Below are 23,753 nucleotides of genomic sequence, written 5' to 3'. Positions count from 1 at the left end.
GGACATACGTGAGAACTGTTTTGCTGTAATGACTGTTGGGATTGACGTTTTGAGACATATTATTTGGTTGGTCCTGTGCCTAATGCCATTACTGTCCCTTGACTTGATTCAGGTATGTGGACTTGTTGAGTGAACTCAGGGTCTTCCTACGGACTGCAGCCAAGACAAAACCATTTCATAATATTAAATGTGAGAAAAAAAATACGTTAGGTCCCACCGAGATTTGAACTCGGATCGCTGGATTCAGAGTCCAGAGTGCTAACCATTACACCATGAAACCTGTTAATAATGGAGGCACATACTTTATTGTTATTAATAGTGGTAACACAATATACAACGAACTTCATCATTTATTAGGTGTGGTTAACAATTATATCATGCCCTTAAGTCATATCATAAGTTTGGTTTAAACAGCGGTTCTTAACCTTTTTTAAGGTACCCGACCCTATTAGCTTCATATACACATTCACCGAACTTTTATAGCTCAAACGTCAACACTTATAACATCCGACTGTGAATCAATTTGAGTCGGGTTTGTGTCTGGACTTCCGCCAAACCCTTGAGACTGCCTCAAGGAACCCCTGGGGTTCGATCTAACCCAGTTTAAGAATCACTGTGTTTTAACTACCATAACTATCACAGTCTCCTGGTCGTGACGATACCTGTACTAGTCTACAGCATGAGTCCTTCCAGTGGTCGTCCATTAATGATGTCACACTCCTAGGGGGAAGGGAGGGGGTCTCCGTGATTTTGTGACGTTGTGTGATGAGGGAGAGGGGGATGTGAGGTAAAGGTGACGAGACACTTTTGTAAATTGTAATAGAAATTGATTTATATACTCAGTCAACTATTTTTGAAAAATAAATCGATATTTAAATAATATTAAACTACAATTTCGAAGGTGGGGGGGGGGGGGGGTCGTAGGCTGAGATATGACGTCATTTTTGGAGGAGGGAGTCTGGTTTTTGTGTGACGGACGGGAGTAGGGGGGGGGGAGGAGGTAAAAGTCATAAAAAAAGCATGACTTCATTTATGGATGACCCTCCCCCCACCCATATATGTATATCGGCTAACATTGAGGCCGATATATATCTATTTATACGACTAATATACGGCTTGTATTTTTAACGTATCCCATGAACCTAATGGCCCCTAATGCATGAACTTTGTATATACACGCATGCACACTTGTCCAAACACAATGACCCAGAATCCTTCTCGTTGACCTAGTTTTTAGCCAATCACCAACCTCGCCTCGGCTGGTTAAAACAACACAAACTGTTTGTCTGCAAATTATTCCCGACATCAAAGCAGAATTTCCATCTTGAAATTTGAATTAAAATGCCTGCTAGGCACGGCCAGGCCTAATGAGGAAATAAAACAATGATTGCTTTATGTTATCTCATCTACGCCGGCTGCCGGCTGCCGGCCGCGCGTTGAAAGCTGCGGGAGGAAAAACAGCCGGACAAAGATTTATTGATTGTAAAGCTCTTAATCTCCTACGTGTTTCAACGTATGAAAAATAATGGTTTTTGAATTTTTTAAGACTTGAAGTTCGTAAGTCGTCGTGGCCGAGTGGTTAAGGCGATGGACTTGAAATCCATTGGGATCTTCCCGCGTAGGTTCGAATCCTGCCGACGACGTCATTTTTTAAGAAGTCAGATTAAAATTTTCTGTAGGTTTTAATGTTATCACCATCTGTTCAGATAATTATCTTACGTTTAGGCCTGTATGCGTTTCTCCTAATAGTTAATTTAATAGATTACTTTCTAATGATTGTCTGAAGAAATAATGGGGTTCAGCTAGGGATGCCCGAGGATATAAAAAATGAACCGGACTACAATATCACACAGGCTTTTGCATTTTTGCGTTTCTCCTTATTAACTCTAATCAATTTTGGGGGAAAGATACATTCTAATGATTGTCTGAAGTCACTGTGCTAGGGATGTTCCGGGATATCTGTCTATTATATCACACAGACTACATTCATCGTTTTTCGCTGTAAATCTAATATTGGAGCACTATAATGATGGGACCTGGGTATACCTTGTCAGAACCCCAACACCGTTCTCCTATTAACCCGCCCCCAGAAAAAAATTGGATCTGTCTTTTGACAATTATTAGAATTCACAAACTTCACAAAACTAATTAATGCTAGATTAACAATAAGGAGAAATTATTTGGGTCTGCCTGAAAGATACACACACTTGATATCGAAAAACAAATCTATGTTAGGGAAAGTAAAGGCGGTTGGGCAAAGTACTGACCACACAATCCTTTCATATGCCGAGGTCAAGAAACATAACAACTTTACTTCACCTACCCAATGGATCGCTAGGTATAAAGAAGATTCTTTGATTTCTTTACTTTTGTAACTATACATTTCATTATTGTGACATTATCGGATCACTGTACAAACCTACGCACCAAGGTGATATACCCGGGAAAAAGTCATCATATCCCATCTGTGAATCCTAGTTCGTTCATTAAACTTTGATGATTCTCTTTAACCAAAAATCATTTGCACTTCAAAATCAATAACGATTCTTTTTTTACGGCACTTATAAAAAAATGGATAGGACGAATAAAAAAAAAAGTTGCTTCTAAAATCGCATCCCTAACCCGAACCCACACCTTTTCAGCAACCGTAACACAAACGTTATCTCTGATCCTTATCATAACCCCCGGCCTTATCCTTATCCTATAACGTTTTAACTCTTATCCTAGAACATTTTAACCTAAACCTAACCAGCGTTTAACAAAAATGAAAACTTCTTTTCCACTCTCTCGATACGATACTGATTACTAGATTATTGTGCCGGTGGACTTTCAAAGAATGTATTTTTTTTTGTCCACAGTAAAAGAGAAACTGTCAGGATCGCGATCTTAGGACTGTAAGCAAGACCTTCAACGGTGATCGTCTGCATTATTAAAGAACCTGTCTCTTTGATCTTCGCCGAAGGCTGATAAAAACACAGATTAAAAAGTGACGTCATGTCTCGCGCGAAGTTTCCCGCGTTTGCGCATGATTGCGCACGGTAAACTGATTGAAGTGTGTTTAAACGAGGTTTTAAGATTCTGGTTTGTTTTAAGATGGATGCGACCTGGTTAAAGTAAATAACGATTAAAGAAGACAAAAAATCATTAAAACTATGCATCGTGCAAGAGTTGTTGAAAGAATTGAGTTGTATTCTGTATTATCGTGAGATTGGACGCAAGTCCTTGAAGTTACGAGTTGGGTTCTCGGCTAAATCTAGGCACCTATGCCCTATGAGTTCACCAAGCTCTGTGAGCAGAATTTCTTCCAGGCATCTCTTCGCCCCCCCCCCCCACCGAACGAGATCTAATTAATAAAGTAAGCATATACTTTTACTAGTGTCCGCCCCCCCCCCCGGAAAGTGTAGACCGCCCCCCCCCCCGAAAATATCAAGTGCCCCCCCCCCCCCCTCCCTTTGAAAAAAAAGTCTGGAACAAACACTGTCTGTGAGTACCGGACTTAGTTTGGAGATGATAAAAGAGTATGAACATATTGCAGATAATGGAGTCTCTGAAAATCGAGTATACCAAGTAGATAGACAAACTTAACTACTCCTGCAAGTGGTTTCGGTTATAAGGCAAACAGCTAAAAATGGAATAGATCCCATCTATATTTTCTTCAACTTTTAAAGCTTTTACATTTGTATTGACTTTCATCACTACGACACGTAACACGCAAATAAAAAAAACAAAAAAAAAAAAATTAAATTAAAAATAAATAAATTCAGATGATCAACATTTGAAGACGGATCTCTGAAGACGAGAAGATATGGCACACCTGGGTGGAGAACTAGCCCAGAACAGAGATGCCTAGAAAATACTTGTCGGCAGCTTTAACTCCAGTATGGGCGACAGACTAACCCAACCTAACCCAATAAGGGCAAATCGTTCATAAGCCGACATTGATGCATGAACTGTGATGACAATAACTAGCCGATTGTTGCACTTGGACATGAGGCGATGACAAGAAGCTTACATGTCTTAGACCAAGTTTCTCCAACTGTCCCCAGTGGTAACCCATCTTTCTTGTGCTAGTTTCTCCAACTGTCCCCAGTGGTAACGAATCTTTCTTGTGCTAGTTTCTCCAACTGTCCCCAGTGGTATCCCATCTTTCTTGTGCTAGTTTCTACAACTGTCCCCAGTGGTAACCCATCTTTCTTGTGCTAGTTTCTCCAACTGTCCCCAGTGGTAACCCATCTTTCTTGTGCTAGTTTCTCCAACTGTCCCCAGTGGTAACCAATCTTTCTTGTGCTAGTTTCTCCAACTGTCCCCAGTGGTAACCCATCTTTCTTGTGCTAGTTTCTCCAACTGTCCCCAGTGGTAACCCATCTTTCTTGTGCTAGTTTCTCCAACTGTCCCCAGTGGTAACCCATCTTTCTTGTGCTAGTTTCTCCAACTGTCCCCAGTGGTAACCCATCTTTCTTGTGCTAGTTTCTCCAACTGTCCCCAGTGGTAACCCATCTTTCTTGTGCTAGTTTCTCCAACTGTCCCCAGTGGTAACCCATCTTTCTTGTGCTAGTTTCTCCAACTGTCCCCAGTGGTAACCCATCTTTCTTGTGCTAGTTTCTCCAACTGTCCCCAGTGGTAACCCATCTTTCTTGTGCTAGTTTCTCCAACTGTCCCCAGTGGTAACCCATCTTTCTTGTGCTAGTTTCTCCAACTGTCCCCAGTGGTAACCCATCTTTCTTGTGCTAGTTTCTCCAACTGTCCCCAGTGGTAACCCATCTTTCTTGTGCTAGTTTCTCCAACTGTCCCCAGTGGTAACCCATCTTTCTTGTGCTAGTTTCTCCAACTGTCCCCAGTGGTAACGAATCTTTCTTGTGCTAGTTTCTCCAACTGTCCCCAGTGGTATCCCATCTTTCTTGTGCTAGTTTCTACAACTGTCCCCAGTGGTAACCCATCTTTCTTGTGCTAGTTTCTCCAACTGTCCCCAGTGGTAACCCATCTTTCTTGAGCTAGTTTCTCCAACTGTCCCCAGTGGTAACCCATCTTTCTTGTGCTAGTTTCTCCAACTGTCCCCAGTGGTAACCCATCTTTCTTGTGCTAGTTTCTCCAACTGTCCCCAGTGGTAACCGATCTTTCTTGTGCTAGTTTCTCCAACTGTCCCCAGTGGTAACCCATCTTTCTTGTGCTAGTTTCTCCAACTGTCCCCAGTGGTAACCCATCTTTCTTGTGCTAGTTTCTCCAACTGTCCCCAGTGGTAACCCATCTTTCTTGTGCTAGTTTCTACAACTGTCCCCAGTGGTAACCCATCTTTGTTGTGCTAGTTTCTCCAACTGTCCCCAATGGTAACCCATCTTTCTTGTGCTAGTTTCTCCAACTGTCCCCAGTGGTAACCCATCTTTCTTGTGCTAGTTTCTCCAACTGTCCCCAGTGGTAACCCATCTTTCTTGTGCTAGTTTCTACAACTGTCCCCAGTGGTAACCCATCTTTGTTGTGCTAGTTTCTCCAACTGTCCCCAATGGTAACCCATCTTTCTTGTGCTAGTTTCTCCAACTGTCCCCAGTGGTAACCCATCTTTCTTGTGCTAGTTTCTCCAACTGTCCCCAGTGGTAACCCATCTTTCTTGTGCTAGTTTCTCCAACTGTCCCCAGTGGTAACCCATCTTTCTTGTGCTAGTTTCTCCAACTGTCCCCAGTGGTAACCCATCTTTGTTGTGCTAGTTTCTCCAACTGTCCCCAGTGGTAACCCATCTTTCTTGTGCTAGTTTCTCCAACTGTCCCCAGTGGTAACCCATCTTTCTTGTGCTAGTTTCTACAACTGTCCCCAGTGGTAACCCATCTTTTTTGTACTAGTTTCTCCAACTGTCCCAAGTGGTAACCCATCTTTCTTGTGCTAGTTTCTTCAATTGCCCCCAGTGGTAACCCATCTTTCTTGTACTCATTTCTCCAACTGTCCCCAGTGGTAACCCATCTTTCTTGTGCTAGTTTCTCCAACTGTCCCCAGTGGTAACCCATCTTTTTTGTACTAGTTTCTCCAACTGTCCCAAGTGGTAACCCATCTTTCTTGTGCTAGTTTCTTCAATTGCCCCCAGTGGTAACCCATCTTTCTTGTACTCATTTCTCCAACTGTCCCCAGTGGTAACCCATCTTTCTTGTGCTAGATTCTCCAACTGTCCCCAGTGGTAACCCATCTTTCTTGTGCTAGTTTCTACAACTGTCCCCAGTGGTAACCCATCTTTCTTGTGCTAGTTTCTCCAACTGTCCCCAGTAGTAACCCATCTTTCTTGTGCTAGTTTCTCCAACTGTCCCCCATGGTAACCCATCTTTCTTGCACTAGTATATCCCAATGTCCCTAATAAATGAATAAATATTGTATGCCCAACGACACAGCTAGTAAAGCGTATTAGGTAATTACGTTTTTAGCAAATGATCCACCAATCAAGCAATTCACCACGTGTGTCCGTGGCGTCGTCACGTGACCATCGGTCTCCTGTCGCAATTTCTGAGGGCTGAGGGTAATAACAACCGCCCAGCCGTCAACTATCTCCCCAGTACCCGGCCGTCCATCCTATGTCCAGAACCTGGCCGTCCAATATGGCCTGTATCCGGCCGTCCACTCTATATCTAGTACCGGGATGCCATCTATATCCATTATCCGGCCGTCCATTTTATGTCCAGTACCTGGCCGTCCTCTTTATGTCCAGTACCCGGCCGTCTACTATTCAACCGTCATCTCTTTGTCCACTACCCAGCCGTCCACAAACTCTCCAGTACCTGACCGCCCACTCTGTCCACTATCTAGCCGTCCACTCTCTGTCCACTACCCAGCCGTCCACAAACTCTCCAGTACATGACCGTCCACTCTGTCCACTATCCAGCCGTCCACAAACTCTCCAGTACCCGGCCGTCCACTCTCTGTCCACTATCCAGCCGTCCACTCTGTCCACTATCCAGCCGTCCACAAATTCTCCAGTACCTGGCCGTCCACTATCCAGCCGTCCACTCTCTGTCCACTATCCAGCCGTCTACAAACTCTCCAGTACCTGAGCGTCCACTATCCAGCCGTCCACTCTCTGTCCACTATCCAGTCGTCCACTCTCTGTCCACTATCCAGCCGTCCACTCTCTGTCCACTATCCAGCCGTCCACTCTGTCCACTATCCAGCCGTCCACTCTCTGTCCACTATCCAGCCGTCCACTCTGTCCACCCTCTGTCCACTATCCAACCGTCCACAAACTCTCCAGTACCTGGCCGTCCACTATCTAGCCGTCCACAAACTCTCCAGAACCTGACCGTCCACTCTGCCTAGAACGTCACGCTAGGAGACGAGAACCCCGAGTCCACTTGACCGTCCCCTGGTCAAGATAATGACCCGACCGTGGGGTGAGGTGAAGGTCACGCCGGCCCGACGTCCCTGAGTTTGTTTGGACAAGGGTTTTGTATGGGAGATCACGTCAGTGGACGCTGGTTTACCCTAATAAAAAATCGACTCGTCCAGAAACACATGCGCTGGATGGCGGGTTGAGTGAGTCGATGCACTGTGAGGTGGGGGGTCAGCTTACCCTAGGGAGATGATGAGTTGAGTGGTCGTGTCCAATCGGGGTATTGACAGGGGAGGGGGGGGGGCAAACAGTATAGGGCTATATGGATGTCATGGGGGAGGGCAAACAGTACAGGGCTATATGGATGTCATGGGGGAGGACAAACAGTATAGGGCTATATGGATGTGGGGGGGGGGGGGGCAAACAGTACAGGGCTATATGGATGTCATGGGGGAGGGCAAACAGTATAGGGCTATATGGATGTGGGGGGGGGGGGGCAAACAGTATAGGGCTATATGGATGTCATGGGGGAGGGCAAACAGTACAGGGCTATATGGATGTCATGGGGGAGGGCAAACAGTATAGGGCTATATGGATGTCATGGGGGAGGGCAAACAGTACAGGGCTATATGGATGTCATGGGGAGGGGAGGGGGCAAACAGTATAGGGCTATATGGATATCATGGGAGGGGGGCAAACAAAAAAGGGCTATATGGAAGGCCAGGGGGGGGGCAAACAGTATAGGGCTATATGGATGTGGGGGGGGGGGGCAAACAAAATAGGGCTATATGGATGTCATGGGGGCAAACAGTATAGGGCTATATGGATGTGGGGGGGGTGCAAACAAAATAGGGCTATATGGATGTCATGGGGGCAAACAGTATAGGGCTATATGGATGTCATGGGGATGGAGGGGCAAACAACAGTATAGGGCTATATGGATGTGGGGGGGGGGGGCAAACAAAATAGGGCTATATGGATGTCATGGGAGGGGCAAACAGTATAGGGCTATATGGATGTGGGGGGGGCAAACAAAATAGGGCTATATGGATGTCATGGGAGGGGCAAACAGTATATGGATGTCATGGGGAGGGAGGGGCAAACAGTATAGGGCTATATGGATGTGGGGGGGGGGGCAAACAGTATAGTGCTATATAGATGTCAGGGGAGGGGCAAACAGTATAGGGCTATATGGATGTCATGGGGAGGGGGACAGCAAAAATAGAACTAGCGTGGATGACAGCAATTTAGGGTTGATGGCGTTAGGGGTTGGGGGGGGGGGGGAAGGAGGGACAAATAATATAGGGCTAGCATGAAATAAGGCAAAAGTATTGGACTGACAGATCATTTTCCATATTACAAACTGGTACATCGATGTTTATGCAATTAATTTAAAGTGTAATTATCAAGTGTTTAATATTTAATGTTGGATTACCGTAGGTAAAAAAGAACCTTACAAAACTACTCTAAAAGAATTGTAAAAATGTAATAACATTTTGAGTTACACAATAATTGAACTGTTTCCAAAAAAATTTCTATTATCTAAACCATTGCCGTGAAATCACAACCTTTTTTCTGTCCCGTAGTCCAGTTGGGGCGCCACTATGTCCCCTGCCCCCATTCCCCAGTTCCCCTCCACCTTCCGCCCTCGTCACTGCCTCTCCCAGGGTCAAACCCGTCCATTCCCCGATGTCTTCCCAATTTTTTCTGTCTGCTTCTTTTTCGCTTGTTAGCCTTGTTCCTTCATCAACATTTTTGCCTCTCTATACATGAAGACTTAATACCGAGTTCATACTATTTTAGTTTGATCATCTGCTAATTATGTAAATGCAGCGATGAATAACTAACTTAATAAAACCCCACAACCACAACATAACCCATACGTTAAGCCAAGCTTTTCCACTTGATACACTTTTAACAGAATACAATGTGGTATCAACATAATACAGCGATATCAAGGTGATGAAGTTATATTTTTAAGCTAAATCCAAGGTTTAATATCTTTTTCTGCGTGCAATAATATCAAGATGACCTTAACGCAAGGTTTAAGCTTAATTCAATGCTTAAGATCTTTCTGTTAATACAATAAAAATAAAGCTTACTCTAATACACATTATTTAACATAATACAACTTTTAAGCCAAACACTCCTTTTATGCAAGAATATCAAAACAACTCTAAACCAGGTTTAAGATAATGTAAAAATAACCTATACGTTAAGCCAAGCTTTTCCTCTTGATATAGTAGAATCAAGCTAACCATTACATAAGTTTTAAGCATAATCCATGGTTTAAGACCTTTTATCTTTATACATTAGTATCAAGGTGAACTTACGACACGTTTTGAACTTGATCTTTCTCTTAATACAATAATATCTATTTGACATAAACACAAGTTTTAAGCCTAATCCAAGGATTAAGATCTTTCTCTTAATACAATAATATGTAACACCAGGCGTAAGATGTAAACATAACCCTTGCTACTTTAAGCCAAACTGCTACACTTCCGGGTCACATCTTACCACTGGGCTAGGCGTACCTCCTAGAGACCACACGAAAGAAGACATGAATATTTCATGACACCCCCCCCCCACTGTCTCATCAGTAACGAAGAAAAAACCTCACAAATAAACCTATTTTAAGGCCTATCACGACCGACAATGACAGGTTTCGTCACTACTGTGTTAATTGATGATCGCTAATTAACATTCGGTGTTAATTACTTTTCTTCTCTCAGCGTGAAATATAAATAAGAAGACCGTGTTTTTTTTCTATCGGAAGACTTTTCACCGTAGCTGCGTACAGCATCCGCGGAGGGATTTTTTTTTACTCATTACGCATGCGCAGCTGAGTTTCTCCGGGTGTTGAATTTCGCAGTCCCCCCCTCTGCAAATCCTGTCTGCACGCCCCAATCCAGCGCCCCCCTACCGGTTTCCCTTCAAACAGATGTCTTGGGATACGTGAGTCAACTGTAGTAGAGAGTTCTGCTGAACGGTCAATAGATCAAGGGGGTGGGGGGTGGGGGGGGTGGGAGGGTGGAGAAGTGGGGCAGTTTTGGGATTTGACTGTCTTTATTGCTGGGGGAGACAGGGATTAGAGTTGAGACATCGACTGTTGCAGTGCACCAGCTGTGCATTTTTTTTTTGTTTCTGCGTTCTCTCCATTTTACCATTACTAGAGTGTACTCGGTGTGTGTTGGTTGTTTTGATCGTGCGTGCATGCATGACCTTAAGAGATCAACAATGGAGAGTGAGTTAAAGAGAGAGAGAGAGACAGAGAGACAGACGGACAGACGGACAGAGGGAGAGAGGGACAGACGGACAGACGGACAGACGGACAGACGGACAGACGGACAGACGGACAGACGTACAGACGGACAGACGGACAGACGGACAGAGGGAGAGAGGGACAGACGGACAGACGGACAGACGGACAGAAGGACAGACGGACAGACGGACAGACGGACAGACGGACAGACGTACAGACGGACAGACGGGCAGACGGACAGAGGGAGAGAGGGACAGACGGACAGACGGACAGACGGACAGACGGGCAGACGGACAGAGGGAGAGAGGGACAGACGGACAGACGGACAGACGGACACACGGACACACGGACAGACGGACAGACCGGTAGGCAGGCTGGCAGGCAGGAAGGCAGACGGTATGATCGAAAGTCTCGAGTCAAATCCCGGACTCGAGCCCACCCAACTCTAATGGGTACCTGACTCACTTTACGGAAACTAAGCGGATAGCTTGGTGCTGACCACACTATTTCTTTGTATGCCGAGATAATTAAAAAAAACAGTAGCTCTACTTCCCCCACCAATTCATCTTGGAACGAACAGGAAGCATAGATAACTAGAGAGAGGGGGAGACAGGGAGAGAGAGAGAGAAAATCAAGTGAGTTAGAGGTTTATCATCGCATAGGATTAAACTTAATTTGAAATGCTTAATAAATACAATATAATGACTATACAGTCATGCAAATAATAAAAAGAATACCGTCTTAAAACTCTTCATTTCAGCCACGAAAGTTGTAACCAGATAATTATCAAACGTGGTTTTAATTCAATCTAAATCAACTTCTTCAAAACATAGCGACACATCTCCAGTTCTATATCATCTAATCACGCGATCCTCTAAGTCAGTAGCTCAAAACTAACAACGTTGACACAATTCCAAGTATCCCATATCTCAGTGATCGCCTGACCCCCTACCCCCCCCCCCCCCCCCCTTCCTCAGCCCCTCAGGCACCCAAACACTAGCAAGTTCTTCCAATAAAGCAGCACCATCAAACATTCATAAGACACAGGTACCGGCATGGATCCCGCAAGATGGATCCACGCATGCGCGGCTGATAGCTCGAGCATGCGCAATCAAAAGTGAAACGCTGGTCAAGAGTTTGACCAATCGATCGCTGATACAAATCTCGTGGCCTTTCGGCCAAATAAAGCCGTGGTCAGTGAGACACGAAAAGATGACCAGACGGTAGTGGTCAACTGGTCAGTGTTGGTCAATCTAACTCAGATGGTCGTGGATGGATTGTGGGATACATGTTCAATATGAGGGTTGGATGGGTTTAGAGGAATACTCCACCCATCTTCTGGGTCTGTTAGAGTTGGATGAGTTTAGAGGAATACTCAACCCATCTTCTGGGTCTATGGCAGACCCGAAATTCTAATTAAAATAGGGGTGACTAGTGGGACAAAATTAATAAGGATTCACATACTATTTTACTATATATGTTACCCGTTTTAGTAATTTACATAAAGGATATATATATATATATATATATATATATATATATATATATATATATATATATATATATATATATATATATATATATATATAATTCGAACAGTGCAATGGCATTTATCCTTTGCATTGACTGTTAATCCACAGTGTTCACTGCAAGCCCTAGTTAACCCTACGTTTCGTATGTTAACCCTTCACACCCCAACCTACTTTAACCCTTGCTGGACGCCAGCTAATTACCGCCTGTACTTTTCCTCCCCCTGATTTTTCCCCCTAACGCTCCGGGAGTCTCTACCAGCCCCGCCATTGGCCGAAGGGAAGATCTCGCTCAGATCTCCGATCTCCCGAGACTGACCTACTTTCGAAGGTCAAACCAATGACAGTAATAATAAAGCTTTTTACGATTTTTTTTTCGCCCAGAAGGTTTTTTTAAAAACATAATTCCTTAAATAGATTCATTAGCTGTTAATCATCAATACTTGTTAATTTTTTTTGTTAATGCGTTTATTTTTAACGTAGCTATTTTTCGCCTTATTAATTATGGGATTTGTATTTTAAACAAATAAACAGATATGCATTTTTGATTGAAACGCACACAGAAACGGACACTCACACATACACACATACACACGTACACACGCACACACTCAGATATATATATATATATATATATATATATATATATATATATATATATATATATATATATATATATATATATATATATTCATTCATCTTAATAAGATAGTATACCCTATCTTTACCAAGCTGAATTGAAACAAACCAGACCTGGTAAAATAATCTCTAAACAATGCCAGAACACACATAAGTGAAGATTACCCACCGACCAAACCAAGCAGACGATAGTGTCCCAGGTTGAGGGTGAGTTAATATGTAGTAGACGACCGAGAGCAGACGAGTTTCTGCTCTCGTAGCCCACCACCTGCATTGATCTCTAATGGGGTCATGTCAATACTCTCCGACACGATTTGTCTGGCTATTAAAGAAATCACAGGAAATCGCAGGTTTGTCGTGAAAATAAACAAGAGCATTTGATCAATTGATGGAACGGCGTAGTTGAATGGCAGAGTATACGACTGCTTACCCAAAGATGTTGAGTTTAAATGTGGAGGAGACAATCAGACAAGGGGAAACAATCACATGAGGGGAGACAATCACATGAGGGGGGGGGGAGACAATCACTTGAGGGGGAGACAATCACATAATGGGAGACAATCACACGAGGGGAGACAATCACTTGAGTGGGAGACAATCACTCGAGGGGAGACAATCACTCGAGGGGAGACAATCACTTAAGTGGGAGACAATCACTCGAGGGGAGAAAATCACAAGAGGGGAGACAACCACATGAGGAGAGACAATTACATAAGGTGGGGGGGGGGGGATAATCACCTGATAGCAGACAATCACAGAAAGGAGGAGGGAGGGGGGGGGGGCAATCACATGTGGAAAAGAGGCACAAAATTAAATTTAAATCCAAAGCTAAACCTCCATTGTAACTTATGGTAATTCCGTCAACTGGACAAGCTATGAGATGGTTGTCCTAAGGTCGGTTATTGTGAAACAACCCTTTCCTTGTAGTTGATTATTCAGCTGGTTGCTTCAGGTCAAAGTCAACCCTGTTTTGCAATACTAGGTTGGCTTTCTAAATTAGCTACATTAGAGGACAAATTATCATGATCAGCAGTTTCCTACAAAATTCAAGGCAAAACGAGAAGCCGATTGTGAAATCGATTCCAATTTTCTACATATTAAGGTATACAGGTAATCGTAGGGATAACGATCTCATTATCTAGGTATCGATCTTTAGAGAAATCGTACGCAGCTAATAAGTAATCGGATACTTTACAGGTTTTTACACGAGTATTGATGTATGTAGCAAGTGTAAAGCGTGTGGTCAGAGGAATGGAGGGGAAAGGGGAGAGGGGGAGGGTAGGGATAGGGGTGATTTTTCGAAACAATTCCAGTTTTCTTATAGGAAAATTACAATTTGTTTCTAAAAAACAATTCTCAAGCTTTGTACAAGCAAAGATTTTTTGTTTATGGTACAATCTTAAAATATGGCCTCAAAAACATTTTCCTTAAAAAATCGAGCGGAGGAGGCTCTCAAACGTAGTATATATATATATATATATATATATATATATATATATATATATATATATATATATATATATATATATATATATATATATATATATATGTATGTAGATACACAAATACATACATATATATATACATTTACATCTGTATATATATATATATATATATATATATATATATATATATATATATATATATATATATATATATATATGTAACTAGTGTAGGCCTAGTTACTGGTCACGATTGTTAAGAACGCAATAGTGCAGGTGTTGGACTGATAAGCCAACTGATAACGATCATAAAGCCACGGCGTATTTTGGGAAGGATACGACAAGCGCTGTCAACTTTGACACGACTTGGCTGATGAAACAGTGCAGGTGTTTTATTAATCGGACTGTACGACAGAAGCGGCGTAATTAACGAATCCGATTACGAATACGAAGGGATATATAGGAAGGGGTCGGCTGGAGATGAGATGAGTCGAGATCAGTTCAGTCAGTCAGTAGGAGAGTGGCAGTATCAAGTTGGTTATGGAACGGGTTAGCCGTATTGTGTTAATAAGGACGATAGACATGTGCATTCAGTTATGTGAAGACTAGTGAGGACTGTTGGGGGTCAGTTGATTCCGACTATTATTGTGAAGCATTTCTTTTGATTCATTATATTATTGTGAAACATTTCTTTGATTCATGTAATAAAAGGATCAATAGTGAACCTGCATAGTATCTATACTGTGGTCGATGTTGTGTAGAATGAGTGGTTAGACTCGTTAACATTTGGCACTACAGGCAAATAGACTCGTTACATTTGGCGTCGTCGGCAGAGGAATCCAATTAGACCAGCCGCTTTAGGCACCCATAGTCAACCTAGTTCATAACTGTGTTTAGTGTGTGTGTGAATTCGGACATTCAGGAACAGTGAAAATTGAGGAACGAGGAAATTTTTTTCATACACACACGGTAAGAAAGGTCTTTTTTATTTGAAGGAAATAAATAAAAGGGAAGACTGAAATCAGAATCGAGGAAATTGAAAAGAACAGAGATGAGACACCTTTCATTATCATTCTGGCTTGGTGTCACATGCTCTTTTGCTGCTGCAAGCATGTGGCTCAGTATACCCCTAGTTGTAGCACCAGCCACCCTGGGGACAGCTATGGGGCTGACCACCAGCATCCAGATAATTGGCATTGGTATCTCCAACTGGGTTGTTGGACAAATACTGGGCAAAGATGGCAACCAAGATATGGATGTAACTCTTAGACACTGGAAATGTGTCATGATCTCCCTGTTGGGCAACACTATCTGCTGCATAGCTGCAACATTTTTCCTTAATGTGAGTGGCAGACGCGGGAGTGGTATTTTAGATATCGGAAAGGGACAGAAACTCCTGCTGGCCCAACAATCTGAGCCAGATAAAGATAGCCCAGAGATAGGCAACGGTGAGGATGACCCTTTGCCTCCAGAGGGACCAGGACAAAATTTGGACAAAAAGCCGATCCATATTGTGGTCCTGCCCAGTGAATCCCACATCAACAAATTTTACGGGGACGGTGATCCAACTTTAACCAACAGGTTCAGTGAAGAGGTCAAAGCAGCCTGGGCCTCGAGATACATGTCACCAGAGGAAAGATTAAGACTGCTGATGGGCAGTATAGGAGAGACGGTTAGGGCAGAGGTCAAATGCCACGATAAAACCATCCAATCAGATCCAGATAAGGTGCTGGATCTAATTATGGAGACCTTTGGGGAGAGACGGTCGGGATCGCAACTGCTATCGGGGTTCGTAGGCTTAAAGCAGAGAATGGCGGAGAGTGTGATGGAGTATTCACACCGAATGAACGGGGCCTTTGAAGCTGTAAAAGGCAAAATACCCGACATGGATGCGCGCCTGCTGAGGGACCATTTCATCGAGGGGCTGGCGACCCCTATGGCAAGAAGATATTTGAAAGAAGAGGTCTACAAAGACCCACAGTTGACCTTCCTTCAGGTCAGGAACTCAGCGATCCGCAGGTCCGAGGATGAGGACCAATCGAACTGTTCGGTAGACAAAGTCTCGGTGCCGGAACAGAAACAATCCCCACCCACAGGGACCGGCACGATGGAAACCATGATGGCTCAACTGTTGGCCCACCTGGATAAGGTTGACCAACGATTGGAGAGGTTAGAAAACAGGTCAACAGCAGAGAATCAGGGCAAAAACGGGACAAAACATAGTCAGGTTGGACAGCCGCGACCTGCTGGTCCATCGCTCCGGTGGACGGCTGACGGTCGACCAATCGGCCTGTCCTGCTCTCAACCCGGACATGTGGCACGGTACTGTCCGGTGAAACGATCGCCCTCTGTAAGGCAAGACAAGGCTACAGAGTGGCGAGGTTATGGCTTAAGAAACAAAATGGGACAAACAATGAAAGAGTCTCAAACAGGACTTGAAGAGAAATTATCAGATATTGAAAAAGAACTTCAAATTACACAAGGAAAATTAGATTTGAAGCGTTCTGAACTTCAGAATTGTGAAACTAAGCTAACAGATACTATAGCCTTGGTGGAAGAACTTAAGAATTCAAAAGACTTGTTAATAATAGAAAAAATGAACTGTGAAATGAACTTGGATGTTGAAAAGTTTCAAGTGAACAATTTGTTGGCAGAGAAAAATTATGATAAGAAAGAAATTGGTAAACTTAAGAATGAGATCTCAATGTTAACCATGAAACTGGATAGGGAAAGTTCATGCAAATTAAAAGCACAGGAGAAATGTTCATCTTTAAAGTGTCTGTTAGCTGAAGAAGAAAATAAAAACATGAGACAACAGAACAGTGTTGGCAAACTAGAAGAAATGATAGAAAAAGAAAGGCTATTGAATCAACAGTTAGAAAAGCAAGTATTAGAACTAATGAAAAAGGGTGAAAATAATACACTTCTTATAGCAGATGAAGAAAAAGAAGTAGAAGTCTTGCACATTTCTATTGAAGAAGTAGAGGTGATGCAAAACGGGCAGACTGTGGTGGAGCACATATCCACAGAGCCCCGTCATATGGACATTAGTGATTTTAATTGCCTTAATAATAAAGAGATACGAGATGCCCAGAGAACGGATAGCGGGTTACAGCCGCTATTGAAATACGTCCAGGAACAAAAATTCCCAAGAAGAAGGGAAAGAGAACAATTTGGTCGAGAAACAAAGAAAATACTGAGTCAGTGGGACCGTCTCAGTATAAAGGATGGTGTTCTCATGCGGAGAATTCATGACCAAATAGACGGGACAATACACCAGGTGGTGGTGCCTGGACAGTTACGAGAAGAAGTGCTAAGGTTGGCACATGACAGGGCAGGACACCAGGGTCAGGACAGGACGCACAAAATATTACGACGGCGGTGTTACTGGCCCAATATGGAAATGGAGGTCAAACGCCATTGTGAGGTTTGTGTTAGGTGTCAGCATGCGAAAATGCCAGTTGTCAAAATGAGACAGCCATTAGGACACTTACTGGCGACAAAACCACTAGAGATTGTGGCTATGGACTTTACGTCGTTGGAACAATCATCGGATGGGACGGAACATGTGTTGGTAATGACTGATGTATTCACCAAATGGACTGTGGCGGTGCCCACACGAGATCAGACTGCCAAAACAGTGGCAAAGGTTTTAATAGAACATTGGTTCATCAAATATGGCATACCAAGACAATTACACTCTGACCAAGGAAGGGCCTTCGAGTCAGAAGTAATTAACCAACTGTGCAGCCACTACGGGATCAACAAATCTAGAACAACCACATTTAATCCGAAAGGAAACGGACAGTGCGAGCGGTTCAACCGCAGCATGCATGATTTGCTGCGTACTCTAGAACCTGAACAGAAAAAACGTTGGCCTGATTTTCTCCCGGAGTTGGTATATCTATACAACTGCACCCCCCATGCCACAACCGGCTTTTCGCCACACATGGTACTGTTCGGACGGGAGGCTCGACTCCCTCTTGACTTGTTCCTAGGGAAAAAGGAAAGTATGACTGGCTCATACACCGCACTGGAATATGTGAATGAACATATGAGACGAATTAGAGAAATGTACAGGGTAGTACAGGAAAGACTAGAACATGAAGCACGGCGAAGGGAACCGCCGGTACAGACAAAGGACCCGCCACTCAAACTGAACGACAGGGTATTATTGCGTAGCCACCCGTTAGGCAGAAACAAAATCCACGACCTCTGGGGACAGGAGATATGGCAAGTCGTGGAGATGCCTAAAGTAGCAGGTGGCCCCTTTAAGATAAGACCCATCGATCACACCAAACCGGATCGGTGGGCGAATATTGCTCAATTAAAGAAATATTGTCATAGTCAAGAAGAGCAGTTACACACAAGGAAACCTAAGACAATTAGGGAACCGGAAACTTACACGGAAATTCTCATACCCATCCCGGAACAATGTCACCATCAACAGCACAACAGCGATACACAAGGGGAGGATACCGGCAACAAGGAGGATCCCGGTCCTCCCAGAAGCAGAGACACAGTAGAACAGCAAATAAGTGGTCCGCGGAGAAGTTTGAGAAACAGAAAGAATACGAAATTTTTCGTCAGCAACCATCAATTTTTTCATGGTCGCGCTGGTATGAGAACAGACTGTTCAAAATGTTATAAAAGTGAACTGGTGAAGTCACCAAACGAAAAAAGGTGGATGTGAATTCTAGAACTGCTTTGTGTCTGAGGAATATGAGGTAGACACATTTGATATGTGAAATAGGGATAACTGTCAATCTTTTACGAATGTGACGACATTGACAGTGGATGGAACAATAAATTTTTTTACGATGGTGCGATTGACATTTAAGAAGTGCACCTACCAAGCGTTGTTTGTGGTTGAAAACACACAAAAAAAGGCGGCGGTGGATGTAACTAGTGTAGGCCTAGTTACTGGTCACGATTGTTAAGAACGCAATAGTGCAGGTGTTGGACTGATAAGCCAACTGATAACGATCATAAAGCCACGGCGTATTTTGGGAAGGATACGACAAGCGCTGTCAACTTTGACACGACTTGGCTGATGAAACAGTGCAGGTGTTTTATTAATCGGACTGTACGACAGAAGCGGCGTAATTAACATTCTGATGCAACGATTAGAATCGATTACGATTACGAATCCGATTACGAATACGAAGGGATATATAGGAAGGGGACGGCTGGAGATGAGATGAGTCGAGATCAGTTCAGTCAGTCAGTAGGAGAGTGGCAGTATCAAGTTGGTTATGGAACGGGTTAGCCGTATTGTGTTAATAAGGACGATAGACATGTGCATTCAGTTATGTGAAGACTAGTGAGGACTGTTGGGGGTCAGTTGATTCCGACTATTATTGTGAAGCATTTCTTTTGATTCATTATATTATTGTGAAACATTTCTTTGATTCATGTAATAAAAGGATCAATAGTGAACCTGCATCTTCGAGTATCTATACTGTGGTCGATGTTGTGTAGAATGAGTGGTTAGACTCGTTAACATTTGGCACTACAGGCAAATAGACTCGTTACATATATATATATATATATATATATATATATATATATATATATATATATATATATATATATATATATATATATATATATATATATATATTGTCTCCCCTCATATATATATATATATATATATATATATATATATATATATATATATATATATATGAAGTACTCCAGTCCTACCAATTTCCCATCCAATTAAATCTCAAGTCAATAGTCAACCAGTTGTCCAGCCGAGGCGATTTATCGGCCTTGGAGAGGCAATTAATTTGATAAACGCCGGCACGTGGGGTGAGTGTTTCCTCCCGGACCCTGCCGGTCACTGTGACTCTGACCTGCTCGGCGCACCCTGGCTCTTCTAATTAGCTGTAATTACAAGTTTTCCCCCATCTTATTAATCATGTCACCAGTAATCAGGAATTAGTTAAAAAATTCATGATAGAAAGTAAATTATTGTCAAAAAAGTAAAGCATAATGTTATTAGTCCGTTTGCAAATAGCCGTTTAATTATAACGGGCAGATTTTTAAAAGTCTGGTCGATTCTGTTGTTTTTCTGATTTATATCGAACCTTGTGGTATGAGTTTTATTTAAAACCTCAAACACAAAAAAAAAAAAAAAAAGAAAAAAAAGAAAGAAAAATAAACGTGACCACATTATATGATTTTGTTACCCGCAACAACAAGATTTTAATTTCACATTTATCTCCAAAGTTTTAATCACCAACAAAACTTGTGTAGATGCTTTTTATCACAGATTTCCACAAAATATGAATTTCTCTGTATGTTACCTCCCTTTATTTTTGCTCGGACGATATGGTATGCTCTGTAAAACACAGCATACTCTCGAACACAAGGTAGATCAGAGAAGTGCGTGAGAAGCCTAGTAAAATGGGAGTCAATAACCAGTGGGGACAATCACATAAGGTGAGACAATCACATGAGGGAAGATAATCACATGGGGGGGGGGGGGGAAGGGAGACAATCACACGAGGTGAGACAATCGCATGAGTCGGTAGAAAATCGCATTATGGGGAGAGACAATCACATGAAGGGAGACAATCACATGAGGGGAGATAATCACAAATTGGAATACCACAATGTAAATGGATACAACCTTTTCGGGGAGATAACAAAAAAGCATGCGTCTATAATAGACTACCACAAAGCAATATCTCTGCTTTCAATTTTACAATTCGTACGGTCTGTTTAAAGAAACTAATACATTTCAAGATATAATTATTTTAAGGAAATCAAAATGAACTCATGCTTAGGATTCCATTATCGTGAAGCCTTTACAAAGAACAATAACTCCATCATGTATTTGTCTTACCGACACAAAGGTCGTATGCGCACCTTAATTGCGCAGCGCGCATGCGTGAACGGATGTAAAGTTTAAAAGAACGAGATATGAATACCCTCAGGGACCGAGCAAAAATTGAAAAATTGGCTTATTTTGTAGATTAGCGTCAGCTAGGGACATTTGGAAAAAGGGATGCAAAAAATGGTAGACTGATGTTAGTGAAGAAAAAGAAGTGGATAACGAATAGATGATTTAAAAAATGGATGTAATGGATTGCACCTAATGCACTGACGTCAATAAATGGCAGTTCATTAAGTTAATTTGAAATAAATATTTTTTTTTAATTTATAAAACATTTCTGCTTATTCCCTTGCTAATAACGAATAAATTTAGTATTTCGTTAATTTTTTTTTCAAACCGATCACGTGGGGGGGGGGGGGGGGAGGGGGGGGGGGAGGGGGGGATGTTAAGAAAAAAACCCGAGAAGTGTAAGGGATCCGCGGGTTTAATCAGAGGAGCTCTCGCCTCTAGGCTAAATCAGACGCGAACCAGGCGATCAATTATTTAAGGCGGTGCGGCGGAGAAATTAACTGGCTGCAATTCTAGCTCGACACCGGATCACTGGTGGCCGCTAGTCGTGTCGGCTGTTTGGTCGTGTCGGTTGTTTGGTTGTGTCGGTTGTTTGGTTGTGTCGGTTGTTTTGTTGTGTCGGTTATTTTCTAGAGTCGGTTGTTTAGTCGTATCGGTTGTTTGGTTGTGTCTGTTGTTTGGTTGTGTCGGTTTTTGGGTGTGTCTGTTGTTTGGTTGTGTCGGTTGTTTGGTTGTGTCTGTTGTTTGGTTGTGTCGGTTGTTTAGTTGTGTGGGTTGTTTGGTTATGTCGGTTGTTTGGTTGTGTCGGTTGTTTGGTTGTGTCTGTTGTTTGGTTGTGTCGGTTGTTTGGTTGTGTCTGTTGTTTGGTTGTGTCGGTTGTTTAGTTGTGTGGGTTGTTTGGTTGTGTCGGTTATTTTCTAGAGTCAGTTGTTTGGTTGTCTTTCTGGTCGTGTCGGTTGAATATTAGGTCTTATCGGTTGTTTTACCGTGTTGGTTATTTAGTCGTGTCGGCTAATTTGACAAGTTTGCTATTTTGTCTAATCGGTTGTGTGTTTTGTCGTGTCGGCTATTGCCGTATCGGCTATTTTGTCGTGACGGCCATTTTGTCGTGTCGGTCTTTTTGTCGTGTCGGTTGTGTGTTTTGCCATGTCGGTTTATTTGGTCGTGTCGGCTATTTTCACAAGTCGGCCATTTTGTCGTGTCGGTTGTTAGTCACTTTTGCGTCAGTTTGTTATGTGGTCGTGTGATCTATCTTATTGTTTCTATAGTTTACACCTGCTTTTTGTCGTGGTACAACACCGAAGACCGACTCTGGTCACTAGATATATCGAGCCCACTTAACATAAACTTAAGCTGCCGTCTGGCCAATCAAGTTAGATAATCCCTATGCTATACCATACCATACAAGCAAGCTGTTGAATGTAGACAAAGTGTAACGATTCCTTTTGTTCGCATCGCTGCCTTAGATTTAACCCTAAATCTTACAGTCAGCCTAGCACACGACATACACATATATTAGAGATACAAGAGAAACAACCTAATAATATGATATTGTATTTCTAAGCCCGCGAAAAGCTGTCCGCAAGATTTTTGAAATACTTGATTACTGATCTGTTTGTCTGTTTGTCTGTCTGTCCGTCTGTCTGTCTCTGTCTGACTGTCCATCAGTCCGTCCGTCCGAAATTTCTTCAGTCCGTCGGAAGAAAATGCATTATTAGAATCAATCTTCGATTAATAATTTTTGTTTCAAGCAATCGTTCTTAAGCTTAGTGTTATGAATGTTGTTATACTCTCGCTCAATGGATGTTTCTGCTTGAGCAGTGGGTGAGCACGCAGCATGCGACGTGTTTTCAATTTCTCGATTTAGCGTCTTTAGCTGAGACTTAAAACATTTGTGTTCCTATCATTATCATTATCATTATCATCATCATAATCATCATCACCATCATCATCACCATCATAATCACCACCACCATTACCATTACCATCACCATCACCATCACCATCATGTTCATCACCATCACCATCACCATCACCATCACCATCACCATTACCATCACCATCACCATCACCATCACCATCACCATCACCATCACCATCACCATCCTCATCATCATCATCATAATCATCATCATCATCATCACCACCATCACCCTCACCATCACCATCACCATCACCATCATCATCACCATCATCATTATCACCACCATCACCCTCACCATCACCATCACCATCACCATCACCATCATCATCATCATCACCATCATCATCATCACCACCATCATTATCATCGTCGTCTTCATCACCATCACCATCATCATCACCATCATCATCATCATCATCAATCACGTAGACGCCTTGTGGAGCATAGAAACGCAACCCCACCCCTCCATCGTGCTCAGTTCTGGACTATTCCTCCAAAGTTGGACCCCCGCTTCTTTTCCTTTAGACTAAAAGGCCAAGATCAAAGTGTAGTATCTGTTCTCATCAGCTCTGATACGTGGCTCATTGTATTCCTATATGTTGGTTCAATCACAAAAAAGTATATCATGTTTTAATAAAGCAGCTTGTATGGTGCTACTCTAGAAATGCAGTCATCTCTTGAAGGTAGTTCATAATGTCTAATATGCCACAAGGTAGAATTAAGTCAATTTATGGTAATATC

The 23,753-nt window shown here is 42.6% G+C and overlaps 2 non-coding genes across 2 annotated transcripts; one reads left to right on the top strand and one right to left on the bottom strand.

Annotated features, from left to right (window-relative positions):
- Positions 1-208: 208 nt before the first annotated feature.
- Positions 209-280, bottom strand: Trnaq-cug (transfer RNA glutamine (anticodon CUG)). Its single transcript has one exon. It is a non-coding gene; the product is annotated as a tRNA-Gln (tRNA).
- Positions 281-1,561: 1,281 nt separating this feature from the next.
- Positions 1,562-1,643, top strand: Trnas-uga (transfer RNA serine (anticodon UGA)). Its single transcript has one exon. It is a non-coding gene; the product is annotated as a tRNA-Ser (tRNA).
- The last annotated feature ends 22,110 nt before the right edge of the window (positions 1,644-23,753 follow it).

This window comes from Physella acuta, unplaced genomic scaffold (genome assembly GCF_028476545.2).
Source record: "Physella acuta isolate Inbredline_101_S28 unplaced genomic scaffold, ASM2847654v3 ptg001013l, whole genome shotgun sequence".
Taxonomy (NCBI): domain Eukaryota; kingdom Metazoa; phylum Mollusca; class Gastropoda; family Physidae; genus Physella; species Physella acuta.
The sequence above is the reverse complement of the archived record's forward strand: the minus strand, read 5'-3'. Positions and strand labels throughout refer to the sequence as shown.